Source organism: Oncorhynchus nerka, linkage group LG28, assembly GCF_034236695.1.
Source record: "Oncorhynchus nerka isolate Pitt River linkage group LG28, Oner_Uvic_2.0, whole genome shotgun sequence".
Classification (NCBI taxonomy): Eukaryota; Metazoa; Chordata; class Actinopteri; order Salmoniformes; family Salmonidae; genus Oncorhynchus; species Oncorhynchus nerka.
This window is the reverse complement of record NC_088423.1, coordinates 79,308,841-79,328,776: the sequence shown is the minus strand read 5'-3', so window position 1 is coordinate 79,328,776 and position 19,936 is coordinate 79,308,841.

The following is a 19,936-nucleotide window of genomic DNA, read 5'->3' as shown; positions in this document are numbered from 1 at the left end:
CCACTCTATTCACCTCCCAGCCCTCTCCCCTAGCCACTGTCTCTGTTCACCTCCCAGCCCTCCCGACTAACCATCCTCTCTGTTCACCTCCCCAGCCCTCCCATAGCCACTGTCTCTGTTCACCTCCCAGCCCTTCCCACTAGCCACTCTATTCACCTCCCCAGCCCTAACCACTAGTCACTGTCTCTGTTCACCTCCCTAGCTCTCCCATAGCCACTGTCTCTGTTCACCTCCCCAGCCCTCACCACTAGTCACTGTCTCAGTTCACCTCCCAGCCCTTCCCACTAGCCACTCTATTCACCTCCCAGCCCTTCCCACTAGCCACTCTATTCACCTCCCAGCCCTCTCCACTAGCCACTCTATTCACCTCCCAGCCCTTCCCACTAGCCACTCTATTCACCTCCCAGCCCTTCCCACTAGCCACTCTATTCACCTTCCAGCCCTTCCCACTAGCCACTCTATTCACCTCCCAGCCCTTCCCACTAGCCACTCTATTCACCTCCCCAGCCCTCACCACTAGTCACTGTCTCTGTTCACCTCCCAGCCCTTCCCACTAGCCACTCTATTCACCTCCCAGCCCTTCCCACTAGCCACTCTATTCACCTCCCAGCCCTCTCCACTAGCCACTCTATTCACCTCCCAGCCCTTCCCACTAGCCACTCTATTCACCTCCCAGCCCTCTCCCCTAGCCACTCTATTCACCTCCCAGCCCTCTCCACTAGCCATTGTCTCTGTTCACCTCCCCAGCCCTCTCCCCTAGCCACTCTATTCACCTCCCAGCCCTCTCCACTAGCCATTGTCTCTGTTCACCTCCCAGCCCTTCCCACTAGTCACTGTCTCTGTTCACCTCCCCAGCCCTCACCACTAGTCACTGTCTCTGTTCACCTCCCAGCCCTTCCCACTAGCCACTCTATTCACCTCCCAGCCCTCTCCACTAGCCACTCTATTCACCTCCCAGCCCTCTCCACTAGCCACTCTATTCACCTCCCAGCCGTCTCCACTAGCCACTCTATTCACCTCCCAGCCCTTCCCACTAGCCACTCTATGCACCTCCCAGCCCTTCCCACTAGCCACTCTAGTCACCTCCCAGCCCTTCCCACTAGCCACTCTATTCACCTCCCAGCCGTTCCCATAGCCACTGTCTCTATTCACCTCCCAGCCCTTCCCACTAGCCACTCTATTCACCTCCCAGCCCTTCCCTCTAGCCACTCTATTCACCTCCCAGCCCTTCCCACTAGCCACTCTATTCACCTCCCAGCCGTTCCCATAGCCACTGTCTCTGTTCACCTCCCAGCCCTCTCCACTAGCCACTGTCTCTGTTCACTTCCCAGCCCTTCCCACTAGTCACTCTATTCACCTCCCAGCCCTTCCCACTAGCCACTCTATTCACCTCCCAGCCCTCTCCCCTAGCCACTGTCTCTGTTCACCTCCCAGCCCTCCCGACTAGCCATCCTCTCTGTTCACCTCCCCAGCCCTCCCATAGCCACTGTCTCTGTTCACCTCCCAGCCCTCCCGACTAGCCATCCTCTCTGTTCACCTCCCCAGCCCTCCCATAGCCACTGTCTCTGTTCACCTCCCAGCCCTTCCCACTAGCCACTCTATTCACCTCCCCAGCCCTAACCACTAGTCACTGTCTCTGTTCACCTCCCCAGCCCTCACCACTAGTCACTGTCTCTGTTCACCTCCCTAGCTCTCCCATAGCCACTGTCTCTGTTCACCTCCCCAGCCCTCACCACTAGTCACTGTCTCTGTTCACCTCCCTAGCTCTCCCAGACCTCCACACTAGCCTCCATCACAATGCATCCCTGTGATAGACTCAAACCACCTGAAAAATCAGCTCGCCCACAGAAGATGAATCCATCAATTCCACATTCATAAACACAATCTTTTGTTTTCTCCCCGTTCAATGAGAGAGATGACAGGGCCTGTAAACTACCTCTCAGAGAATATGAGGTGACAAGGTGGGTATATGAGACAGAGAAATGATGGAGGAAAAATAATGAGACAACACAGGAAGTCCAGCCTTCAACAGGGTTTGAAATGACCAGCTAACACTTTAATTACATATCAGAGACGCACAATATACCTGATATAAGAGATGATACACTGTACCTATAACATGGGTTTCAGCAATCTGACATTGTTACAGAACAACCATCACATGACTATCAAATTGTAATTTTGTTTACAGATATTTTCTTTGTTTTATTTTCTGTGCAGTGCTCAAGCTATCTGTGTTCTAACATGTAATCTCATACACATACAGTATATCTCCACGAAACACATTATGGCCTCTAATGCGGCAGGTTTGCTGTGCAGCAATTTCCCAAACAAATAGCTCACTGAGTGATAGCGGTTTCATTATTACACAAACAAATCAAGTGCAACAAGCCTCCCTGTACTTTCCAGGGCTGTTCATAAAATATATATAATAAAATATTTCACCTGTTTTAATTTAGATGTTCAACAAAGAGACAGAGCGATGGAAAGAAAGAAAGAAAGAAAGAAAGAGAGAGGAGGGAGGGAGAGAGAAAGAGAGGAGGGAGGGAGAGAGAGAGAGAGAAAGAGAGAGGAGGGAGGGAGAGAGAAAGAGAGAGGAGGGAGGGAGAGAGAAAGAGAGAGGAGGAAGGGAGAGAGAGAAAGAGAGAGGAGGGAGGGAGAGAGAGACAGAGACAGAGGGAGAGCGAGAGAAAGGTGTACAGAGTAAGGTGTAGAGTGTAGAGAGTGAGAAATACAGAGAAAGAGAAACAGAAGAGAACTTCAGTGGATGTTCCTTTTTTACTTACTTTGGCTGTGTGCTGAGGTCTGATGTCTGTGTAGTTCAATTATGAGAAATACAATCTAATTAAAACAACAATACAGACATTAAAAAAAATCCCCCAGGGATGGGTCTTATATATTCCAGCTGGAAACAACATCATATTTCTAAGTTACTTAAACATGTTTAACCCACAACAATGGCCAGAGTAAAATTCAAATCTAATCCGAGCTCTCACCAGTCTTTATGACCTGAGATTTATGGTGTGGTGGTGGGTATTATATTGTCTGTGGGCTGCCAGGGAAAACAGTGTGAGGAGGGAGATGTTGGTGTTTGGAAACTCACCAGAGAGGATCAGGTTACTGCTCTGGTCGTCTCAACAATCTGACAAACCCTGGGTGTGAATACACACATAACACCCAAATCACCAGCCAACACTCACTATGTGGTACTGCTAGCTATGAGGCCGTGTCCCCTCACACACAACACGTTAGCACACAGAGAATTCTGCAAAGAAAAGTCCACATTCAAAACTCTATAAAGTTATACATTTCCTCCATTTGGACCATTTTCAAACATGTACTATTTCCTGTACATGTCCTGTGTCATGACAAAGAGACATTGAAGAAACTAGGGCAGAGCCCCAAATGGTACCTTATTCTCTATACAGTTGCACTCCCTTTGACCAGGGCCCATAGGACTATATATACAGCTGAAGTCGAAAGTTTACATACACTTAGGTTGGACTTTTCAACCACTCCACAAATTTCTTGTTAACAAACTATAGTTTTGGCAAGTCGGTTAAGACATCTACTTTGTGCATGACAAAAGTCATGTTTCCAACAATTGTTCACTGACAGATTATTTCACTTATAATTCACTGTATCACAATTCCAGTGAGAGAGAACTTTACATACACTAAGTTGACTGTGCCTTTAAACAGCTTGGAAAATTCCATAAAATTATGTCATGACGTTAGAAGCTTCTGATAGGCTAATTGACATAATTTGAGTCAATTGGAGGTGTATCTGTGGATGTATTTCAAGGACTACCTTCAAACTCAGTGCCTCTGAGTTCATCCTTGGGAGCAATTTCCAAACGCCTGAGGGTACCACGTTCATCTGTACAAACAATAGTACGCAAGTATAAACACCATGGAACCACACAGCCATCATACCGCTCAGGAAGGAGATGCCTTCTGTCTCCTAGAGATGAATGTACTTTGGTGCGAAGAGTGGAAATCAATCCCAGAACAACAGTAAAGGACCTTGTGAAGATGCTGGAGGAAACAGGTCCAAAAGTATCTATATCCACAGTAAAACGAGCCCTATATTGACATAACCTGAAAGGCCGCTCAGCAAGGAAGAAACCACTGCTCCAAAATCACTATTTAAAAAAAGCCAGACTACGGTTTGCAACTGCACATGGGGACAAAGATCGTACTTTTTGGAGAAATGTCCTCTGGTCTGATGAAACAAAAATGGAACTGTTTGTTCATAATGACCATCATTACGTTTGGAGGAAAAAGGGGGACCATCCCAACCATGAAGCACGGGGGTGGCAGCATCATGTTGTGGGGGTGCTTTGCTGCAGGAGGAACTGGTGCACTTCACAAAATAGATTGCATCATGAGGGAGGAAAATTATGTGGAATTATTGAAGCAACATCTCAAGACATCAGTCAGGAAGTTCGCAAATGGGTCTTCCAAATGGCCAATACAAACCTGACTCAGTTACATCAGCTCTGTCAGGAGGAATGGGCCAAAATTCACCCAACTTATTGTGGGAAGCTTGTGGAAGGCTGCCATAAACGTTTGACCCAAGTTAAACAATTGAATGACAATGCTACCAAATACTAATTGAGTGTATGTACATTTCTGACCCACTGGCTCTGTGATGAAAGAAATAAAAGCTGAAATAAATCATTCGCTCTACTACTATTCTGACATTTCACATTCTTAAAATAAAGTGGTGATCTTAACTGACCTAAGACAGGGAATTTTTACTAGGATTAAATGTCAGGAATTGTGAAAAACTGAGTTTAAAAGTATTTGGCTCAGGTGTATGTAAACTTCCGACTTCAACTGTATATAGGACTATATAGGGAATAGGGTGATTGTTATGTAAGGACCAGACCCATCTGTATGTTGTTTCCACAGTAACCAATGGAGCGGTATGAGGAAGAAGGAAAATAAGAAGAAGAAAAGAAAAGAAAAGAAGGTAATGAAGACAGAGCCCAAGGCAGCTAAAACCGGTCCCTGTCCCTCCTCCTCCTCTTCCTCCCCCCTGATTCATTGTGTCTCTTGTGAATCTGTAATCGACCCCTCGGTATTAGAAAAAGGGGAAATTGAGACTCATTTCAATAAAAGCGATTGGTTCTTGTTGTGCAGACAATACGAGCTACGTTCATGTTTGCACAACACTCTCGTCCCAGGCTCAGATGAATGCAGTCGAATTATCTTGCCTTCTCTCTCTCTCTCTCTCTCTCTCTCTCTCTCCCTCTCTCCCTCTCCCCCTCTCTCTCTCTCTCTCTCCATGTTGTTCCTCTGTTATGATTATACTATTCTGTCAGTGTTATCTGTTAGGGAGGTGTGCTGCAGTGCCAGTTGAAATTCTGTTGAGCCAGGGTCCTGACATTTGTATGGGTATGGGGGCCATAGTCAGGCAGAATGCAATGAGGCACTCTGCTTAATGTTGTCTCAGGTCTACAGCTATAGAGGGCCTGAAGATGCTTCTGTCCTCGTCTGTCAACATTGATCACATGACTCCCAGCGGCACCCACTCCCTCAACACAAGTTACCTGGCCGCAGTGGAAATGTGATTGGGCTACGGTGTTTAAAATGAAGTATGGCACCATTTGGCACACAATCCAAAGCTGCACAGTGTCCCTCATAACTTCATTAGTCTATCTCTTTAGGAAGACAGACTTATTGCTGGCTTTAATTTACAGCTCCATAGTGAAGTGCAGCCTCTTTGATGATAAGAGAAGGGAAAACGCAGTGATAAGATGGAATGGAGAACAGTGTGAGGTCGGTGTGTGGGAGCCAGTGGCGGTATAATTGGATAGAGGAACCCTGTTGCACAAGGCGTCCTTCTCTGAGAGCGCTAAGACATTATGAAAACCTCCCGCGTTTCTTCCAGTTGATTCAATTAATTATTTTTTTTGTGCTAAACTGATGGAAATACTGCCTCTTTTCCAATAAAAGCCAGACAGCTTTAGCACTGTGTCACGGCTTGCAGTCCTCAGCCCGGCGGAATTAATCGTGGATGGATTTCACCCCCGTAGCTCCAACATGGCCCCGACGGGACGGACAGAAATCACCTTCTCCCGCAGCCCCGCCCCGGGTCCCAGGGAGGGTCAAGTGCTCTCATTCAGTGGTTATGATTTCCCTCTCACGTGCCTGTTACCAGGCTCTTTGTTCTGATCATGGTGTCCCGGCTGAGTCAAAACATGGGCACAGAGAGTGGGCAGTGTAGCAGCAGAGGGGAGAGATTGAACAATGTGTCAGGCGCTTAAAATGAATTAAAGTGCAGCGCTGGGCCATGGAAATGCCTCTTTGTGTGAGGCCCTAATCAGTTGGAAACAAGGGAGGGAGAGGAGGAAAAAAAGCTTTCATTCCTGTAACTAATCATTTGCGGTTTCCCAATGCAGCCAGCCAGTGCCAAAGGCAGAGACTAATAAACTATGAGGCTGTGTAGATTTATAAATGATTAATTAAGGGGGCTCCCATGGGAGCTGCAACCGCTATAAGCAAAAATATTAATTAGTTGAGACAAGACTTAAACTAACAGGAAAACATTCCAACCATGTTGGAGAGAGCATAAGGGGCACAGCTTGTTTGACTCTGGCTCGACAGAGAGGGCCCTCGTCACAGCAGCACTACAGGGGGCTGCCCTGGGTTCTGGAGGCAGAGAGATGAAGAGTCATAGAGACGCACTGGTCCTCCACACTCCTCCGTGAGGAGGATATCACGGAGAGACGACTGGCTACCCCACCTCCTCCACCCACACGTCCCCCTCATCTCACTGGTCCTCCACACTCCTCCGTGAGGAGGATATCACGGAGAGACGACTGGCTGAGGGATCTGAGGTGTTCTCCACCACCTCAAGGAGCTACTACCCCACCTCCTCCACCCACTCGTCCCCCTCGTCTCACTGGTTCTCCATCCCGACGCCAGCCCTTCAGGGAGGCCTATGAAGCCTTTATCCCCCTGCTCTTTTCATGAATGTCAAGATGTTGAGAGTAAAGTCCAGCAGATTAAACTAGAGGCGTTCAGTGTATCTTCCTTCTAATGAAAGAACTAGGTAATTACACTGTGGATCTTGATGATGTCACGCTGCTGGTCAGGTTTGGCACACAACACTCAGCCTCTTCCACTGTCCAACTCTCTCCACACCTCAGTTATATATTACCTTAGCTGATATTATCTTACTGAGAGGGCCTTCCATATGAGGGGAGCTGTTACAAAATCCCTCTGGCAGTGTGCTGGTGCAATTACTACAGTGATGCTCCGTAGAGCCCATATCCAACTTTCCATGACCAATATTAGTTCTGATCTAATGAGGCTAACTGTGGATCCATCATACCCCGTCTCTGTCACCTGCAATGTCCTCAGCCAACCCACTGTTAGATGGCAGCAAAGTCAACCAATAAATCCTCTGGTGACTCTGACTATAGGCCCCTACAGTCTTTAGTAGAACATTCTGTGTGTTCAGCTACAGTATGTTCTGGTCTTAGGCAAGTCAGTGGGTAGAAGATGCCACTCTCGTTGTTAGACTAGTGGGCCAGGATGGGTTTACAAGAAGGCAGCTGTCACGTTCTGACCTTTATTTCCTGTGTTTTGTATTTAGTTAGTATGGTCAGGGCGTGAGTTGGGTGGGCAGTCTATGTTTGTTTTTCTAGGTTTTGGGTATTTCTTTGTTTTCGGCCTAGTATGGTTCTCAATCAGAGGCAGGTGTCATTAGTTGTCTCTGATTGAGAATCATACTTAGGTAGCCTGGGTTTCACTGTGTCTTTGTGGGTGATTGTTCCTGTCTCTGTACCAGATAGGACTGTTTTGAGTTTTCACATTTCTTGTTTTTTTGTAGTCAGTTGTTCATGTGTACCTTAACGCATTAAAAAGAACCATGGACACTTACCACGACGCATATTGGTCCTCAGATCCGTTTCACCTCTCCTCTTCAGAGGAAGAGGAGGAAATTCATTACAGAATCACACACCAACCAAGGACCAAGCGGCGTGGTAAACAGAGGCAACAGCAGCAGCAGGAGAAGCGACAGGTGCAGCAGCAGCAGGAGAAGCAACAGAGGCAGCAGCAACAGCAGCAGGAGCAGCAGCAGCAGCAGTGGGAGAGGCTGCACTATTTGGAGAGATGGACTTGGGAGGAGATCCTTGACGGGAAAGGACCCTGGGCAGAGCCAGGGGAATATTGCCGCCCCAAAGCCGAGCTGGAGGCAGCGAAGGCAGAGAGGCGGCATTATGAGGAGCTAGCACGGCAGAGCGGCTGGAAGCCCGAGACGCACCCCCAAAAATTTCTTGGGGGGAGGGACACAGGGGGAGTGTGGCAGAGTCAGGAGTCAGACCTGAGCCAACTCCCCCCGCTTATCGTGAGGAGCCAAGGAGGAGCTCAGAACCAGAGCTGGTGTTGGAGGTGAGGGAAGCAGAGACTGTGAAGGAGTTAATGGGGAGATTGGAGGAGAGAGATATGAGGGAGTTGCTGTGTTGGTGCATGAGACACGGAATTCGCCCGACGGAGCATGTCAGGGATTTAATGGCACCTGGGTCAGCTCTCCATACTCATCCTGAGGTGCGTGCTAGGGGTCTGGTGAAGACTGTGCCAGCCTCACGCACCAGGCCTCCTATGGATCTCCCTAGCCTTGCACGTCCTGTGCCATCTCAGCACTACAGTGCTCCTAGCAGTGCTAACCGTGGCGAGCGTGGTGCTGGTCAGGCACCGTGTTATGCGGTGGTTCGCACGGTGTCCCCAGTACGCGTGCTTAGTCCGGTGCGCTACCTCCCAGCTTCCCACATCTACCGGGCTAGGGTGAAGATCCAGCCAGGGCGGTTAGTGCCAGCCCTGCTCTCAAGATCTCCAGTACGCCTTCACGGTCCGGTCCATCCAGTGCCACCTCCACACACCAGCCCTCCGGTGGCAGCTCCCCGCACCAGGCTTCCTGTGCGTGTCCTCGGCCTAGTACCACCAGTGCCAGCACCACGCATCAGGCCTACAGAGCCTTCCTCCTCTCCAGCGTCGCCGGAGCTTCCCGTCTGCCCAGCGCCATCTGAGCTTCCCGTCTGCCCAGCGCCATCTGAGCTTCCCGTCTGCCCAGCGCCGTCTGAGCTACCAGTCTGCCCAGCGCCGCCAGTCTGCCCAGCGCCGCCAGTCTGCCCAGCGCCGCCAGCGCCGCCAGTCTGCCCAGCGCCGCCAGTCTGCCCAGCGCCGTCAGTCTGCCCAGCGCCGCCAGTCTGCCCAGCGCCGCCAATCTGCCCAGCGCCGCCAGCGCCGTCAGTCTGCCCAGCGCCGCCAGCGCCGCCAGTCTGCCCAGCGCCGCCAGTCTGCCCAGCGCCGCCAGTCTGCCCAGCGCCGTCAGTCTGCCCAGCGCCGTCAGTCTGCCCAGCGCCGCCAGTCTGCCCAGCGCCGCTAATCTGCCCAGCGCCGCCAGCGCCGTCAGTCTGCCCAGCGCCGCCAGCGCCGCCAGTCTGCCCAGCGCCGCCAGTCTGCCCAGCGTTGCCGGAGTCTCCCGCCTGTCCGGCGCCGCTGCCGGAGTGTCCCGCCTGGCCGGAGTGTCCCGCCTGTCCGGCGCCGCTGCCGGAGCCTCCCACCTGTCCGGCGCCGCTGCCGGAGCCCCTCAGCCCAGAGGCGCCAGAGCCCCTCAGCCCAGAGGCGCCAGAGCCCCTGCCCCTCTGTCCCGAGCCCCTGCCCCTCTGTCCCGAGCTGCCCCTCTGTCCAGTGGGGTCATTGAGAGGGGTTGCCATGGTGAGAAAGCCACGGAGGCGGACAATAAGGCGGACTAAGACAATGGTGAAGTGGGGTCCGCGTCCCGCGCCAGAACCGCCACCGCGGACAGACGCCCACCCAGACCCTCCCCTATAGGTCAAGGTTTTGCGGCCGGAGTCCGCACCTTTGGGGGGGGGTACTGTCACGTTCTGACCTTTATTTTCTGTGTTTTGTATTTAGTTAATATGGTCAGGGCAAGAGTTGGGTGGGCAGTCTATGTTTGTTTTTCTAGGTTTTGGGTATTTCTTTGTTTTCGGCCTAGTATGGTTCTCAATCAGAGGCAGGTGTCATTAGTTGTCTCTGATTGAGAATCATACTTAGGTAGCCTGGGTTTCACTGTGTGTTTGTGGGTGATTGTTCCTGTCTCTGTGTTTGCACCAGATAGGACTGTTTTGAGTTTTCACATTTCTTGTTTTTTGTAGTCAGTTGTTCATGTGTACCTTAACGCATTAAAAAGAACCATGGACACTTACCACGACGCATATTGGTCCTCAGATCGGTTTCGCCTCTCCTCTTCAGAGGAAGAGGAGGAAATTCATTACAGCAGCTGCTGAAAAATTAGCAAGAAAGAAAAAGCATGACTTTTTTGGCAGATGTGCAGAGCCCCGTATTAGGCTTCTTTGGAAATCCAATACTCTCCCATTGGAACAACACATCAAGTTACACTGACATCCCCTCCAGTCGGCATTCTGCTAGATAATGTGGTTAACCGCAACATGTTTCCATATAGAACAGAAGAAAAACTAAATGAAATATAACTTCAGAGATATTAATCATACTTTCCAGATTTGTTTCAAAATGGTAGAGGGAAAAAAATACAATACAAATGGTCACCAAGCCAACACTGGGCAACAAACATAAAATATAATTATGGAAGTATGAATTTATTTGAAAAGCTCATGCATCCTTTAGACAGCTTTGTTGATGCAAGCCAAAATCATTGGAAGCACATAAACCCTAATGCCAACTCAAATATTATCATAGTCAGTAAAAATGTGATCAGTCCTGTGGGACAAATAAGGCAAGCAATTTATTTTATGAGAGGCTAGATAATCAAGGCACCTATCTAGTTTACAGAGCATGGGAGTCCTGCTGGAGATCTGGCTATGTCTTTTCTGCAGAATCGATGGCTGAAAACCTCCAAATGTGAATCTCGACTTTGGTTTCATGTCCAGGTTAAAGAGCTGTGGCCTTCTCTGTTTTCATGTTTTCACCATCCAGCAAGCGGATGAAGAGAGCGCGAGATGAAGAATGAGGGCCGGGGCCCGGGCAGAGCCTTAAAGAAAGACAGCAGAGGAACCGCAGCAGACATTTATAAGCCCTCCTAATTGACTCACTGGAGGGCCAGGCTCCGGTGGCAGCAGAGAGGTGCTTCAGAAGCCAATGTTCTCGGTAACCAGTGCCGAGGAGGAATATATGTTTTTTGATATCTTAAATAAATATTTCATTAAACTGTCAATGGCACACAGGCAGGCGGTGAATGTGGCCCTTTCATGTCACTGTGGTGTTTGGGTGGGTAGGTGGGTGGGGGGTTTGGAAGTGCCACTGAAGACGGGTGGTAGCAAGGTTGAAAAGACCCCCTTCCGAATGAGAGGCGAAAAGCTGTGCCCTTTTTCTATTAGGTTGGTTGAGTGTGCCCGGCAGGATCGGGGCAAAGCTTGACAACAATTAGTGGTGTGGGTTTGAGAGGTGACAGGCCAGGCACTAGCCATCACACTCCTCCTGTCTCCCAGTGATCAGGCCCATCACAGGGCCATCGCTGTTCCTCCAGACAGGACTGATGTTCAAAGGCAAAGTCCGCTGCTATAAAACAGTCAAGTCCTCATATTGTATTCAGGGCAATAATAGTAGCAGACACAGTAATGTCATCATACATGTCTTGGGCAATCTAGGAGGCTCGGGCATAACGTTCCTAACTCTTGCAATGCCAGTGTCTTTCAATTATGGCTAGGATGTACTATTACATACAATAAATATATTGCACTGGTGTCTTTATTGCTAACAATACCCATAACAATACCCATTCGCGAATCACACGCAGACTGGCTGTGATATGGAACAGGCGATACGACACCCACAAACATAATCCTATTCATTCTCCACAACATCGACACTCAATCAAAGCTTCCAGGGGTTACAAGGGGGGAAAGATGGAGTCACTGCTTGAACAGTAGAACCAGATGACATTCAACAGTTCCATGTACTAATTACCTGTGTACACGTATACAACTGGCTTTTGTTACTGCTCTGAATGATGGCTTGACATGCAGACAGAACAAGCTATTTATAATCTACTTGAATCTACCGGACAGAAGCAAGGAGACTAATATTAGAATTTATCAATGTTACATCAGCAATCTTTTTTTATCACGCTTTAGGCAGACTGTCAGGCTGCTGAAATTCATATTACACCTAGCCTTCAACCCATTTGTGGGGTCAACCCATCTTGATTGGACTGATGTTTTCCTAGGGTAGATGTTTTCCTAGGGTAGATGTTTTCCTAGGGTAGATGTTTTCCTAGGGTAGATGTTTCCTAGGGTAGATGTTTTCCTAGGGTAGATGTTTTTCTCCAGTATAACATTATATCTTTTATTGACAACACTCCTAAGAGTTTTCAAAGCTGATTTTGAAAGCTACAAATAATCAGACCTTGACTCAGTCAATTCTCCCAAACATATTGAACGGAGACGATGTTTTTCTACAGTATCTTGCGGCCAAGCTTCTTTTACTTGTTTGGTAGAAGTCAGGGTGTATTGATGTATCAAAGGGCTGTTAAATTGGTCCCTCTGTTGGCTCTCACAGCTGAATGTGTTAAATGTATTGCTGCAGCATTAATTGACTTCACCAATCTCCACACTGTTTTTCATTAAGCGAGAGGCTGGAGTGGGATGTTGTAAGTCCCAAACAACTTCCTCCACTGAGCCAAAAGTGCACACTACACTGGTCGTAAATGTTGATTTTTTTTTCTTGAATTGTAGGTAGAACCAAATTACTTGAGGAGCTAAAAACAAATCTAGGCAATAATTGAAATGTAGCATGAAATTACCCCATGCAAATAACCAGCAGCCATTACATGAACACATTCTCTCCCTCTTCCAGTAACAGAGACCTACACCCACACACAATAACACAGGTGTGAGCTTACACACACACACACACACACACACACACACACAATGGGGGAGAGACCTTTGAGGGTTTCACAATTGCACATTTATCCTCAAAATTAAAAATGGTGATTGATCCGTGGAATATTACCGGTCAGCAGTGTTTTTCATTAAGTTGTGAAGCGAGGCATACTGAAAGAACAAAGGGAACAGGACGGGGAAAAAACAGAGCTTTATTTCATGTTGATCTGTATAGTGAATAACCCCGGAGAGAAATGTAAATACTACACACCAATAATACAACAGCACACTAATCATATTTACAAACTATATTAAATCTGTCTATTGTGTTAGCCTTGCTAAGGATTGGCTCCCATGTAATTGTCATTGTAACCAATGTTGGCGGATGGGAAAATTTAACTGCAGTGATATAAGGTGACTGGTAGGCTTATTATTACTATATTATTACCCGGGATATGTTTATTAAAACAATTTATCATGCAGAACAGGACTGGGGGAATGGAAACATTAAATTCTGCTCCACTCTGGCCGAAGAAATGACTTACAATAAAAGGAATGGTGGGAAGTCCTGGGCTGACAGCAGAGAGGTGTGTAATAACCCACTGCTTCATTTCATTTGCCAATCATTTCCTGTTGGGCCCTCGCCATTAAACATACATGTTGGGGATTATTGAAATAGCCCGGTGACAGCCAACATACCCTTTTAGTCAGGGGGTGTGTAGCTAGCTGCTTTTATGTGGCTGTGTCTTGATCTTAAAAACACTTGCTGATGCCGGCTGCAGTAATATGTTGTGGTGTGTTTGTGCTGTTGGTTGGTTTGTTGTGGCCGTTATGAGAGGACAGACATCAGGGCAGAGAGGTGAGGAGATGCTGGGATCTGAGGTCTTAGGAGAAAGAATCCCTTTGGTAAGTGTCTGGAAGGGGACAGATTAGTCTGTCAAGCCTCTGTTCTAAAATGACTTTGAGGATATTTCTGCAAGGATGTCACAGAAGTTTAGGCAAGAAGTTAAGTATCCTGTACACTGTGTACAGCGCCCGTGATTCCCCCTGTGAGTGTGTTTCAGTGAGCAGGGCTGCTGTGTGCAGTGACTTGATGATTAGGCCATGCTCTATAGCTGGTCACTGGGACTAACACAGTAGGGAGAGAAGAGTAGGACATTGGCTTTTGTCAAGAGTGTGTGAAAGGCACATCCCTAAATATGTTTACACTGGTGCCAGAGATCCTCACAAACTTCAACAAATACAACTTTACAGAACACATCAGCTAGACAACAAGACAAGCACATATTTCCATTTACTGTAATAGCTCTGTGGAATATGACTCTTTTCAGAGGTCTGATCATCAGCCTGTCTAGATAAAGACCCCCTGCACCTCATCCCATTGACAAGCATGCTGCTTTGTGATTGGTTGGAAGGGCTGGTTTACTCAGACTATCACCATGAGCACAAAAAGCCCTGTGCTCCCGTGATCGATGCCCAGAGTAATTCACGCCTTCTCAAGCATTATATCCATCTCAAATGGGCCCATCTGTGCAGAATGAGTCCTTTAACTGCACATTGATTTGGGGAAAGAAATGCAGACGTCTGTGTATGTTTTTAAGCATTTACGTTCGTCATTCAGTCATGTTGTTATTGCAGCTTTCATGTACAGTGTTAGCAGGTTAGATTAAGGCTGTTCATTTTATAAATCCCCTCTCTCCTTCCCTCTCATGTTTTTTGTTTATGTTTTGTAAAGACAGGACATGGTCACCGCAATAACCAGCACAAGTATTATGATGGGACCTGTTCAATGCTTTTCCTATCTATATTCCAAAACAGCCTGATCAAATGTGAGGTATGTGAATGTGAGAGTATTGTGTTGCATTTTTGGTGTCACTAGCTCCCAGTTATGACTCAGCCTTCTCAGAAGCCCTTAGCCTTGTCAGAGCAGTTTCCTGATTACACAGGATATGTAAATAAACGGATGCTACCATCTAATTCCTTAATAATTAAAAATGAAGCATGGGTCTGCACTCAGCATAACATCTCATCACGACTGCCTTTCCTGGCCCCAGCACTCTGGACGGTGCTACTCTCAGAACTAAACTCGCCCGTGCCCCTTTTAAACACACCCAGGGCTGAAGGGTTCATTCTTCAAGAGATTTTGTGCATACCATGCAGTAAAAACATATTGTTTTTAGTTTTAGTATTGTATCAGGTTGTATTTTGAGCAATACAATCTAATTTCAGTAAACTGGTAGTTTTAAAGGTCATGAATAGTCAAAATCATGTTTTCATGAAATTGGATGATATTTTGATGAAGCCAGATCAAGGTATGATGATCAAAGAACGAAAAATGACTTCTGCTTCTACATTGATAAAGGTTGATCATAAAGTTACTAGTCCCCTCCCCTGTGCCAAACAATTGGATTGAGGTGGTGTTAATAAGGGGATAGGGTGACATTACCCTAACTCTCTCATTTGAATACACCAATGGTAACATGATATTCTCTTACCTAATTTAAATAAGTACCGCCTTGTAACCAACATCGAAGAAGGCCGTTTGCAGAGGGGCGTGGTTTATATAGCTAGATACTGTAACTACTCTTCTGGTGGCCAAATTTTACTGTAGGGTGTCAGCAAATATAATTAAAACGTTACCTTATTCATCTATGGCAAAGATACTTATATATTTCTCCTTTCATCTGTGTATGGTGTTAGCTAGTTACTGGCTAGCTAGATCTTCAGCCAGCATGGAACAAAAGGGGGGGGGAAGGGCCATTCAAAACTCTGACGCAGTTGTCATGTCAACACATCCATCAATGCTACTGTGAGCCGCATCACAAGAGACATGCCAAACGGGAGACGTATATGAAAAAGAAGCGACATTGACGCAATTTCAATTTTGTTTGAGTTGCTTTGTGTTTCACCAAATTAGCTTGGGAAGATTTTACTGCAACACTGCTCAATGCATCCAAGTTGCTTCCCTTAGGCGTTTCAAAACTATCAGTCAAATCAGTCAAGACGAGCTCATGCATATAAGCTCCCCGCCCATAAAAATGCTGGCATTTCTATCCAAAACAAATATTATCGGTGATATTTTAGTCACACAAAAGGCTATTTTACATGGGAATCAGAATGGGAATTTATTTCCATTTCTTCATTCAAAGACTCAATCATGGACACTCTTACTGACAGTTGTCGCTGCTTTGTGTGATGTATTGTTGTCTCTACCTTCTTGCCTTTTGTGCTGTTGTCTGTGCCCAATAATGCTTGTACTATGTTTTGTGCTGCTACCATGTTGTGCTGCTGCTGCCATGTTGTGTTGCTACGACGTTGTTGTCATGTTGTGTTGCTGCCATGCTATGTTGTTGTCTTAAGTCTCTCTTTATGTAGAGTTGTGGTGTCTTTCTTGTCTTAATGTGTGTTTTGTCCTATATTTTGATGAAATGTTTTATTTTTAATCCCAGCCCCTGTCCCCGCAAGAGGCCTTTTGCCTTCTGGTAGGCCGTCATTGTAAATAAAAACATTTTCTTATCTGACTTGCCTAGTTAAATAAAGGTTAAATAAATAAAATATGACAAATTCCATTTCTGTTGTAGGGAAATAACCTTCTAATCAACCTGAAGGACTGCAGATGGGATTTTGCAACTGAAGGACCTTGTAAACACATATGATACATGTATTTGTAATAGTGCTGAGCGATTAGTGCTTTTTGAGGTCGGTTCGATTATGGTTCGATTACTAAATGCGCTATGCATTATGTGGGTTGAATGCTGTAACAACACAGAATAAAACAATTAATAAAAGTATCATGATGGTAGTGACTGCCAATTCCTGCTTATCACTTATTAACCATAATTTGTTCACATTACTTTACTTTAATAAATATTTAAGTTGCTGTGTATATAAGTCATTATCTTATCCCTATAGAGCTGCTGCCTATGCTGCCTTATCGTTGGTCTGTCTCTTCTGTCTCTTCTGTCTGACTTAGACCGGACAAGTAGGCACACAATGGATTATGGTCATTGTAGTTAATTACCAGGTTTTCTCCGCTAAACTATGTAGAATATTGGCCTGTTGGAAACTACAACTCCCTCTTAAATCTCACAGTTTGGGCTTGATCTGATTTATTTCTAGAGAAACTGCGCATTGAGCTCATGGAAGAAATAAAATACGAAATGAAGTTCAAATAATTGAACCGACGTCGGTCAATTCGCTTTTTAAAAAATTTAACATTTTGGTTAATCGCTCAGCACTAATTTGTAAACTGTCCTTTTGAGTTTCAATCAATTAATTTCAGGCTCTGATTGCAATATTGTAGGCATGTTGTGACTAGGAACAGCAGTATCCTTCAAATAATGTATACACATATCTACTGTATGTAGAATGAACATCTACCTTTCATCACCAGTATTGTACAGCCTGATGAGTACCAGTGTTAAGTTAGACATGTTATTTTGGATGACAACACTGTCAAAAGGTGGTCATAATCAGTCAGCCAATTAGATATAAGTGAGGTCACTGAGCTCCTTCCGCCTCTCCGCCCCTCCTCACACCGAATGCCCGCCCCCTCGCCAGCTCACTGTCCCTCCTCCCTGTTCAAAGCCTCTTATTGCCACATTAATACAACTACCATAATTACCATGTCAATCACAAGTAATGCTTATTAATTACCCCTCAGAAAAAGACAATTTCAAGCAGCCAGTAGTCCCTTTAAAAGCCCACTGAAAGGCAGGCTGACTGTATGGTAGGTTACTGAGAGAGAGAGACATGCTTTCAGGCCCACTCCGCATTAGTCAATCTGCTGTCCAGATGTCTTCCACAGGTGACAGCTGCAATAGCCTAACAAGCAAATTAATCACGGGGCTTTTGTGGCGCTTCATTCTAGGGAAACTCATTTCGCTTCATAAAAGGCTTCATCTCGTGTGAAAAATGACAAATTGCGGCCATGGCGTGATAGGGAGGACCAAGCAGCCGACTCTCATTTATGTCCCATGCCTGCGAGGTAGAGTGGAGTGGCAGAGGAAGGCAGAGAGAGAGACTAGAGAACTGGGCCACAACCAGGGAGCCAGTAACGAGGCCCAGCTCTGCCCCTGTGGGGTGAAGTTCTGACAGGCCTCACAGGTGGCGCGCCCAGATTAAAAGCGCACCCTGGTTATGAAGGCTGGCCTTTGAAGGAGGGGAATATAGCTCTGTCAATCATGCATTTTCCTGAAAGGGACCGGGCATTTTGAAAGCCTGGCACAACAAGGGTGTGGTTTTAGGGACTGACTTTTGATTTTGGGTCCAGAGGACAAATGTCATTGTTTTTGATATGTGGGACAGTGTGGTGCTGAAGTGTGATGCCTGTTATTATTTTTTACAAATTGAGAATGTTGATACATTGATAAAGCAATGTCACCATGTGTAATGTAGAGGCAAATTTACACTGAAAAAAAAACTAGAAATACTGTAAGGTTTTGAAAGAGGCTTAACTGAAAGAGGAATGTAGGAAACGTAGGAAAAAGGAACTCAAAATATGACAAATTATAGCTTTACAGTATATCAAAAGAAAGTATGGGAAATTGAAAAATAACAATGACTACAGTAAGCAACAAAGCATAAAACTTTTGGGTTTACAAGAAACAGAAAGTTATTACAACCAAATAAGAGATAAATCCCTGAAAGTCGTCCAACAAAAACTGCAATTATCATTGTTAAAGAGAGGAAGAAAGCATGGTGAGGGAAGAGGATTACACTCCTTCACAAGAACATTCTCTGTATATTCCTCCTCATTTGTTGAAAGACATTCCGAGGTGACAGATGTCAGAAACAGCATAATTATCGTCGCTCTGTCTCCTTTCTGCTTCTCCGGCGTATTGTCATCCCAGTTCCAGTCTTTAAATCCTTGCTCCAAGCCACGGTCATTGTGTAAGAATTTAAAAATCACAATCTAGTGATTTGACCATGGCACAAGGACAGAGGTTTTCTAGATAATGGGCCATATCTTCACAAGGAGCGGATTCCTTGAGCTCAGGAAATAGTGTGGAGTTGTCTTGCAGTAGAATTAAAGAGGTTTTGGTTTATTCAATAACTCAATGCTGTAGTCTTCATCATACATCCTCTTATCTGCTTTGGTTGCTGTTCAAGCCGAATGACAAATGGAACGGGGCCCCAGTCGCTGCTGGTGTCTGTAAACACTTCAATCACCGCTATTGATTTTGTTTAATTTTCTATGTAATGAACGTTGCAGGGTGCACTGACTCTTGCACTGATCTCCACCGGGGCGAAAGCAGTTATGGACAACAAACCTGAGTGATGGCTTCATTCTATTGAGCCTTAGCTGCCACAGGGACACAGATGCAGCGATGAGGACTCCGCCTCTGAGACTGAGATAGGGCCAACCTCTGACTCTCCAACGCAGTCGCAGCACCAGATACCTCTTATCAAGACAGGCTGTACTATACATCTTCCAGCAGAAGACCATGTCGGAGAGGAGGGAGGGGGACATGTGCAGTGTGATGGGTGAAATGCTTAGTGCAGGTGACCGTTTTACATGTTTGAATGAAATATGGTTTGACCATGAGCGGACCTATTACTGCGCCAAAGGCAGTTAGTGTCAGGTATTTGGGCCATATATCAGCAGGAAAGGCTTCAGGACACCCAGTGATGTCATACAGGGGGTGAGAAAGGGACTCCAGGTGAGCTATGTGTCTGTCTGCCCCTGGCTCCACGCTCCATTCTCCAGACTGGGCTGGTTTCTGAGGGACTTATGTAAGAGGTGGGAGTTTGGGGTGTGGGAAGGACCACAGGTGAAAGGGGAGGTGAGGCTGATCTCATCACCCAGTGCCTGGTCACACAGAGCGGTCAGGGCAGGGTACACTGACCTGGTCCTACTGAGCCAAAGTTGGGGTCATCGGTCACAATGGGATGAGAACATGAGAGCGGTCAGAGCCATTTCCAACATGACGTAATTTGACTTGTGTTGAAAGGTCCAAGGATCTCCATTTATACCATGTACTATATGTACTTTACTCAGTCATTTTGCTTTGATTATTTGAACAGCTTTCTCTGCTTTAGTGCCTTGCCTCT